The sequence below is a fragment of the Caretta caretta genome, chromosome 3 (assembly GCF_965140235.1).
Source record: "Caretta caretta isolate rCarCar2 chromosome 3, rCarCar1.hap1, whole genome shotgun sequence".
NCBI classification, from domain to species: domain Eukaryota; kingdom Metazoa; phylum Chordata; order Testudines; family Cheloniidae; genus Caretta; species Caretta caretta.
Window position 1 is genome coordinate 48,019,152 of NC_134208.1, and position 9,678 is coordinate 48,028,829.

The window sequence follows — 9,678 nt, forward strand, 5'->3', positions numbered from 1 at the left end:
CAACAACCCTGGAAAACTAAACTAATCAGTATTACTTTGGCCAATGCCTATACAGATTAATGGAAGAAAAGTTTCCTTTGTACATCTCACAGTACTCCAGTATCATAGAAATTAGAGGTCTTTTCCATCTATTAGGTCATTTTGTCCATGCCCCTGCCAATGCAATTTTGCTCTGCACAGTATATTGCTCAGTGCTATAACCAGTCCAGTTCTATGCAGTATCATTTAGAAGTCAGCCAGGATTCATTTTATTCTCTAAGTCATGGACGAGGGTTACAAATAAATTCCAAAAACTTTGACACATCAACATGCTACTGTCTCAGCACAGTAATCTACTTAAATGATCTTTTTCACATCCAGGTTTTACTTCGGAGTAGCAAGGACTACTTACAACCACATCTGACTCAAAGAGAAACATTCATCTGTGGTGCAGATGGCCACGCAAGTCCATCTACACCACTTAAGCCCTGTTTGGGCTGCACATCAGGCTGCCCTGCAACTCTGACCCTGGGCTAGGTGGTGGATTTCATCTCCCAGCTTCTCTGCACTCCACCCTCATAGAGCCCAAACACTGGAACTTTATGCAAGTAAAAGGAATGTCATCCTTAATCCATAAAATTAATTAATCTTTCAGTTTAAAACTATGAGGTGCTTCAGCAAAACTTAAAACTAGATGAATGGGTAATATGATGGCAGATTAAAATCAATGTGGCCAAATGCAAGGCAACGAACTTTAGAAGGAGTATTTTGAACTACTCATATACCTTAGTGGCTCTAAATTAACTGGGTTCTAAATTAACAGCTCAGGAAAAACACTTGGGCATCACTGTGGTCAGCTCAGTGAAGATTCATAGACTAATAGGCCACAAGGGGCCACTGTGATCATCTAGTCCTACCTTGTTAACCAAATTTGTAATCTCATAAAAAAAAAATCAAGTTAGTTTGACAGGATTTATTTTCCATATATCTATGTTAATTGGCATTAATTACATTACCATCCTTTAATTCTTTATTAATCAAGTCCCATATCAGCCATTCCATTATTTTGTGCAGACCTATATTTACCCAGGTTGTTCAGTTTACCCTTTTGAAATATTGGCATAACATTAGCTTTCTTCCAGTCTTCTGAAACTTGCCCATGTTCCTAGAGTTAGAGTTACAGGAAATCAATATTCATGGTCCAGCTCTTTTAGAACTCTTCGATGCAAGTTACCCAGACCTGTCAATTTTAAAATGTCTAATAGTAACTACTGTTTAACATCCTCCCAAGTTACTATTGGAATGGAAATGGTTATTTTTCCCCCTAATATAGAACAGAAATATTTATTGAACACTTCCATCTTTCCTGCATTATTGACAATTCAACCATTTCCATCTAGTAATGGACCAATACTGTTATTAGGATTCCTTTTGTTCCTAACATTTTAAAAATTCCTTACTGTCCTTAACTCTTCCCATTGTGTTGTTTTGCTTCCCTTAGCAATTTTCTACAATTCCTAGCTTCTCATTTATATTATATTACTGTCAACATTGAGTTTTTTCCATGTGTTTATATCTATAGCTAGATTATAAAAATTATTTGAATAGATGCCTTCACTTCCACTGTAACCAAGTTGTTTTTTTTAATCAGTGCACCCTTGTTTCTCCACTGAGGGATTTTAACTTTTTTGGAGGCTAGTAAAATGTTCTTAAACAAATCCCAATTATCATTCACATTTTTCTGTTTAACTTCTTTTATCCAACTGATTTGGCTCATACCTGTTTTCAGCTTTGTCAAACCAACCCTTCTAAAGCATCACATATATGTATCACTGGTTTGTAGAGAGAAGACTTATTCTCTACCTACAGCCATGGTGAAAAAAATTTCCTTATTTGTATGTTATTCTATAATTGTTTATTGCAGGCTTTATTACACTTTCTTCTGAAGAATCCATTATTTGCCACTGTTTGAGATACATTACTGGACTGAACAAACTACTGATCTGATCCAATACAGTAATTCTTATGTTTACATAGAACGTGTCTTCACTTGCACATCACCACAAAAGCCATCCCCGGTAAGAGCTGTATGCCTCTCAGGGAGGTGGTTTTCTTTTTGCAGTGAAACTTCTGAGTTTCACCACAAAAAGTCATTGTCAAGTGAAGAAGCTCCCACATTTTTTTGCGCAAGAAGGGGACTTTTTCTGCTTTAAATGGTAAGTGTCGACATGCCCTTAGAAACATTTCCTTTGAACGGTTGGTATCAATACTAGCACATTACAATAGGTATAGTTCTAGTTTTGATAACTGTATATATAATTTTAGAGAAGAGAAATCACATCACAGAAACTGGCATAAAAATGAAGTAACTGAAACCTAGAATTTGATAACCTTTCTTACACTGAATATATATAACCATACAAATAATAATAACCATTAGAGATAGCCCTTAGAGAGGAATTGTCTTACCAAGTGATTTGCAGAATTATAAAACTAAAATAACCTGTGCTATAAATACATTGCAAGTGCTTTGAGAATGTGAATTGCTAATTATACTGTAACTAGATTATTTATTATTGAAATTTCTGTATTCCTGTACTAAGAAGCTAGCTACCAAACAGGTTTAAATTTGCACAAAAGGGGTGGCTTGTTTTTCAACTATAAACAGGAGAAAAAAGAACTAGGAGACTAAAAGGTTATGATGCTATATCAATCGTATCATCTTGTTCAAATAAACTGAGCCAGAAAGTCATGCTTGTACAACCCAGTGCACATGCAAACACTGTGGCTAGTGAGAAATCCATCAGTAACACATTCCAGTCCCATTTCTGTTTTGGTAAATGCAGAGATTATATAAGATTTACACTTGCACTTTTCCAAGGTTATTCCACTCCCTACCCCTCTAGGCAGGCTCTTCAGTAGAGGAAAACTGGCTGCATGTTTTAAAAAAGTCTGTAACTAGTCACAGATTTTAGGCCAGTCCTGAAATCTGCACCTGCCACTCAAAGACAAGCTCCCCCCCCCACCTTACTCTCTTCTCAGAATGAAACTAAAAGATATACAGGGAGGTCTCTGCTCCCCTGTGCTTCAAGTATCACCCCAGTTCATGTCATCAGTTTATAACCCAAATCCCTGCAGTCCTTAGTCATTCAAGCAAAACGCCCACTGGTTTCAGAATTGCTTCCCTCCGTACTGACTGAACCAGGACAGCAGGGCTGATCCCCATGTGGTGTGGGAGCTACGGAGGCGGCGACAAGAGACAGCTTCCTACCTCTCCCAACACCTCAACGTGTGCCCAGTCTGAGAGCGGAGGCCCCCGCGGAGCCCGTACCCAGCCAGCTCCCTTCCCATGCGATCGCTGCCTCTTGCGCCCCTGCCTGGAAGGAGTAGCGAGCACTGCACGAACAGAAAGCAGACCCAGGGGCTGTGACACGGCGCCTGCAGCTCCTCGCGAACTACCTGCGAAATCGCTTTCGCCCGCTGGAGCCAGCCTGGGCGCGTACCTGGTTTGCGCGGCAGAGGCAGACGGCAGGGCTTGCTGAGCACGGACAGGCAGATCCTACCAAGAGGGGCAACGGGCAGCAATGGAGCAGCCTGACCCAAAGTGCTCTCAGCGTGAGCCTGCCTGCCTGCCTCCCACGTCCCCGCCCGTCTCATGCAGCAGCAGCCTGTCCTGTGGGTCTCATCCTCTCCAGCCCAGCCCACAGACTGTTTTAGTCGGCCCCAGGGCGAGGGGCGGAGCATAGGAGATAAGGGCGCCCCTCCCCCGCCCCGTGCACCCCCAGCCCAAAGAGGAGATTGGTTAGAGGTAGGGAGGGGGGCGGTTCTTATGACCCATGCTCCGCCCCCTTCCCGCGGTGCCCGAGAGGCGAGAGCCCCCTCTCTGTGGGGCTGGAGGAGGAGGATGCGTCCTGGGGCTTTGAGCGGCGGTGCCGCGTGGGGCTGCGCGTGCCGCGTACTGAATCAAGCAGCGTCTGAGCCGGCTCTACGGGCCCGCCATCAGCTACTGCAGACCTCCCACGGCCGCCCAGCGGTGCTGCAGCTCGCCAGGCTGGCCCGGCCCCTCGCCCCAGCCCGAACCACCAGGGACACCGCCGGGGCTGCAGCCAGAACCGCAAACAGCCGCGGGCTGAGCCGCTTCCCAGGGCACCAGCTGGCCCCAGAAGCCCCTCCCCCTCCGGGCACGGACTTGGCCCCAGGAGGGGAGAGGCAACTGGGACTGCGGTGGGCTCTGCTTAGAAGACCAGCGGACGCCCGGCATGTGGCCCACACAATCCTTGAGGGGGCCATTTAAGGATCTAGGGCAAAAATTGGGGATTGGTCCTGCTTTGAGCAGGGGGTTGGACTAGATGATCTCCTGAGGTCCCTTCCAACCTTGTGATTCTATGATTCTGATTCTGTACCGCATCCCCTCAAGGTGCCGGGCTGGAGGGGTTGGTCTGAGCACCGTGGGGCAGGAGTCCCGGCCGCCCCTTCCAGCAAGCGGAGCCTGAACCTCCAGCTGGGAGTCTGGCGAGCCCCTGTGCTCTCGACCCTGTCCTGTCTCCAGCTTGCACCCACCAGGGAGAGGCAGTTTCCCCGCAGCAAGGGCAGCTGGAGGTGGGAAGGGAAAGAGGGGTGGGGGTTGAATGAAGGAGGGTGGAGTGGGAATTTAGCCCAGTGTTTCAAAAGCAGGTGTGCCCCAAAAGCTGAGCAGTTAAAGGCTTCCTCCAAGGATTAAGTTAAAGGATTCCTCCAAGTACCCTGGGTGCTGTGTGCACCCTTAAGGCATCGTTGGGGGGCTGTGGGATTTTCAGAAGCACCCATAGACCCCCCTACCTGCTCAGGAAAGCTAGGAGCCAGTCATACATAACTAGCATTGCAGATCTCCCAGCATTAATATAATCATAAAAATGAAGGACTGGCGGGCACCTCCCAAACTCCTAATGTCCAGCCCCTTGCACTGAGGCAGGACCAAAGTAAACCTAATTCCTGACAGGTGTTTGTCCAACCTGTTCTGAAAACTTCCAATGATGAAGATTCCACAACCTCCCTTGGAAGCCTATTCCAGAGCTCAACTAACCCTATAGTTAGAAGGTTTCCTCATATCTAACCTAAATCTCCCTTGTCGTAGATTCAGCCCATTATTGCTTGGCCTACTTTCAGTGGACATGGAGAACAATTGATTACCATCCTCTTTATAACAGTGTCATATTCTGGGATCCAATCCAGCGAGACAGGGGTTCTGTTACTGCTTGACCCGTAATTCCGAGTGCCTCAGAATGCTCTGCTGCTGTGGTTCTCAGCCTGGACGCCAGCAGACAATCATGTAGGTCACACTCTGAGCGCGTGTGCGTGCTGTGCAGTCCTGAATCAGCAATTTTGACTCCAGGAGCCCGACAGCAACACACCACTCACACTCCCTGGTCTCTACCAGCCTGGGTTAACAAGTTGGCAACACATTCCCAGTCCCAAATTTTTCCAAAACAATGTGCCCAGAAGCGTCCAAGCACATATTCTAGCACATAATTCATAACTTTTTGTATACATCCCATGCATACTTCATGGAAGAATATTAATGATCTGTGAGTTACAGGTTTTCCAATGATGTGTTTGTGTCAGCAGCTCTTGTCAGGTCTGACATGTGAGTAGTGAACTAGAAATGGGCCTCTCTGTCACAAACAGTCCTTAAAATACCTGAAGACTGTTACCACGTCCTGCCCCCTCCCTCCCTGCAGTCTTCTTTTCTCACAATTAAAACACCCAGTTTATTTTAACCTTTTCTCATAGGTCAGGTTTTCTAAACCTTTTTTTATTTTTGTTGCTCTCCTCTGGACTCTCTCCAATTTGTTCACATCTTTCCTAAAGCATGGCCCCCCAGAATTGGACACAGTACTCCAGCAGAGACCTCCCAGTACCAAGTAGAGTTGGACAGTTACCTCCTGCGTTTTACATGCAATACTTCTCTTAATACACTCCAGAATATTAGCCTTGTTCACAACTCCATCATATTGTTGACTCACATTCAATTTGTGATCCACTATAATGCCCAGATCCCTTTCTGCAGTACTACTGCCTAGCTAGTTAGTCCCCATTTTGTAGTTGAACATTTAATTCTTCCTTTCTAAGTATAGTACTTTACACTTGTCTTTATTGAATGTCCCATTGTTGATTTCAGACCAATTCTCTAATTTGTGAAGGTCACTCTGAATTCTAACCCTGTCCTCCAAAGTGCTTGCAACCTCTCCCAGCTTGTTGTCATCCACAAATTTTATAAGCATATTCTCCTACGCTCTAGTCCCTTATCCAAGTCATTAATGAAAATGTTGGTTGTGGATAGTGAATGTGGATCCCCATTGGATACACCCTCACAGTTTCACAATGAACCATTGATAACTACTCTTTATGATAACTACTGATAATGGTCTTTCAACCAGTTGTGCCCCTTTTCTTACAGTAATTTCATCAAGACCATATTTCCATAGTTCGCTTACGAGAATGATAAGTGGGACTTTGTCTAAAACCTTACTAATGTCAAGATATATCATGTCTATGGCTTCTTCCCATCCACTAAACCAGTAATCCCATCAAAGAAGACAATTAGGCTGGTTTGACATGATTTGTGTCACAGTCCAGGGCAACTGAACCTGCAATCCCCCAATTTGGTCCGGCAAGGGCACCCACTGTTAGGTTTCCAGCTCCCAAGCTTTTACTTCTCTTTGGCAGAGGTATTTCCAGGCTGCATAGTTCCCTGCCTACAATGAATTCTCCAGTAAAGACAATGAAAATGTAGGACTGCTTTACTTTTCTCCTCAGACACGGTAAATCATGGAGCAGGTCCTCAAAGAATCAATCCTGAAGCACTTACATGAGAGGAAAGTGATCAGGAACAGTCAGCATGGATTCACCAAGGGAAGGTCATGCCTGACTAATCTAATCGCCTTCTATGATGAGATTACTGGTTCTGTGGATGAAGGGAAAGCTGTGGATATATTGTATCTTGACTTTAGCAAAGCTTTTGACACGGTCTCCCACAGTATTCTTGTCAGCAAGTTAAAGAAGTATGGGCTGGATGAATGCACTATAAGGTGGGTAGAAAGTTGGCTAGATTGTTGGGCTCAACGGGTAGTGATCAATGGCTCCATGTCTAGTTGGCAGCCGGTGTCAAGTGGAGTGCCCCAGGGGTCGGTCCTGGGGCCAGTTTTGTTCAATATCTTCATAAATGATCTGGAGGATGGAGTGGTTTGCACTCTCAGCAAATTTGCGGATGATACTAAACGGGGAGGAGTGGTAGATACGCTGGAGGGCAGGGATAGGATACAGAGGGACCTAGACAAATTGGAGGATTGGGCCAAAAGAAATCTGATGAGGTTCAATAAGGATAAGTGCAGGGTCCTGCACTTAGGACGGAAGAACCCAATGCACAGCTACAGACTAGGGACCAAATGGCTAGGCAGCAGTTCTGCGGAAAAGGACCTAGGGGTGACAGTGGACGAGAAGCTGGATATGAGCCAGCAGTGTGCCCTTGTTGCCAAGAAGGCCAATGGCATTTTGGGGTGTATAAGTAGGGGCATAGCGAGCAGATCGAGGGACGTGATCGTCCCCCTCTATTCGACATTGGTGAGGCCTCATCTGGAGTACTGTGTCCAGTTTTGGGCCCCACACTACAAGAAGGATGTGGAGAAATTGGAGAGAGTCCAGCGAAGGGCAACAAAAATGATTAGGGGTCTGGAACACATGAGTTATGAGGAGAGGCTGAGGGAACTGGGATTGTTTAGTCTGCAGAAGAGAAGAATGAGGGGGGATTTGATAGCTGCTTTCAACTACCTGAGAGGTAGTTCCAGAGAGGATGGTTCTAGACTATTCTCAGTGGTGGAAGAGGACAGGACAAGGAGTAATGGTCTCAAGTTGCAGTGGGGGAGGTTTAGGTTGGATATTAGGAAAAACTTTTTCACTAGGAGGGTGGTGAAACACTGGAATGCGTTGCCTAGGGAGGTGGTGGAATCTCCTTCCTTAGAGGTTTTTAAGGTCAGGCTTGACAAAGCCCTGGCTGGGATGATTTAATTGGGTATGGGTCCTGCTTTTGAGCAGGGGGTTGGACTAGATGACCTCCTGAGGTCCCTTCCAACCCTGATATTCTATGATTCTATGAAATGGTGTAATTGCCGTAGTCAAGTTACCACATAGTTCTTTCTAAGCAAGCACACTTATTCTTAAGGTAAAACCATTAAAGACAAAACATACTAAAAACAATAAGAGAACTTACACACATGCTAATAAGCATACCAGAGGTCACCCCCTGACTCTAACACGGTCTCTGGCTGGTGAACAGTCCCTCAAACCCCACCAGTGGGCTTTTCAGTGGTTACAAGTTCATCACAGCTGTTAGCTCAGAACAAGAACACTTATGAATCTGTTAGTTTTTTTTGAGGGGGGAAAGTTCTATTCTATCTTCATGGAACAGGTGATTAACCGACAAAAAGTGTCCTCAGGATGAAGCTTCAAAAGGCTGAGTTCTTCTACAACCAAAATAGGTGTACTTGCATATTCCTCCTCCTAGAGATTTTCTGGGAAACCTACTTAACTTTAAAAGTTCATTCTTATCTTAACCCATTATTTCAAATCGTGCTTTGACGCTCATAACATTTCCCAGGATTCTAAACATTACATAAAATCCCACAATTATGCATAAATATTTGCATTTTTAATACAATGAACTTTGAAAATATTCAAATTTAACTCAATAAGGTTTAATTTAATTCAGTAAGGTTTGTTCAGGATACTGAAGGAAATTGCCATCTCAGTAATAATCTGTTCTTGACAAATCCATGCTGGCTATTCCTTATTCCTTTATTTCCTATAGGTGCTTACAGATTGATTGTTTAATAATTTGTTCCAGCATCTTTCCAGGTATTGAAGTTAATCTGACTAGTCTGTAATTCACTTGGACCTCTTTGTTCTCCTTTTTAAAGATAGGCACTATGTTTGCTCTTCTCCAGTCCCCTGGGACCTCACTCGTCCTCCAGGAGTTGTCAAAGATAATCACTAAAGGTCCCAAGTTTGTTTCAGCTGGTTCCTTAAGTACCCTAGGATGAATTTCGTCAGGCCCTGATGACTTGAATACATCTAATTTTTCAAAGTATTCTTTAACCTGTTCTATCCCTAGTCTGGTTTGTGTTCCTTCCCCCTATCTGTTAATATCAATTGTGTCGAGTATCTGGTCACAATTAGCCTTTTTAGTGAAGATTGAAGCAAAATAGGCATTAATCATTCAGTCTTCTTGAAGTCAGCTGTTATTAACTCTCCTTCCTGCCTAAGTAGAGAACCTACACTTTCTTTTGTCTTTCTTTTGCTCCATATGTATTTTTAGAACCTCTTCTTATTACCTTGTATATCCTTTACTAGGTGTAACTCACTTTGTACCTGAGCCTTTCCAAGTTAGTCCCTACATGTTTGTGCTATTATTTTGTACTACTCCTTAGCAATTTGTCCAAGTTTCCATTTTTTGTAAGATTTCTTTTTGATTTGCAGGTCATTAAGGAGCTCTTAATGGAGCCCTATTAGCCTCTTACTATTCTTCCTATTTTTCCTTTGCATCAGGATAGTTTGCAGTTGCATTTAATATAGTCTCCTTGAGAAACTGCCAGTTATCCTTACTTCCTTTTTCTCTTAGATTTTCTTCCAATAGGACTTTACCTAATAGTTCTTTTAGTTGGTTAA

At 44.1% G+C, this 9,678-nt stretch overlaps 1 protein-coding gene across 3 annotated transcripts in view; it reads right to left on the reverse strand.

Moving 5' to 3' along the window:
- Positions 1-3,693, reverse strand: part of COL21A1 (collagen type XXI alpha 1 chain) — a 194,401-nt gene extending 190,708 nt beyond the window's left edge. For 2 of the 3 annotated variants that reach the window (XM_075126475.1, XM_075126477.1), the window contains exon 1: positions 3,483-3,693. The gene's annotated coding sequence lies outside the window, so the exon portion shown is untranslated. Of the gene's footprint in view, positions 1-3,250; positions 3,463-3,482 lie in introns of those variants that run through there. The other variant, XM_075126476.1, reaches the window with a different exon arrangement.
- Positions 3,694-9,678: the final 5,985 nt, after the last annotated feature.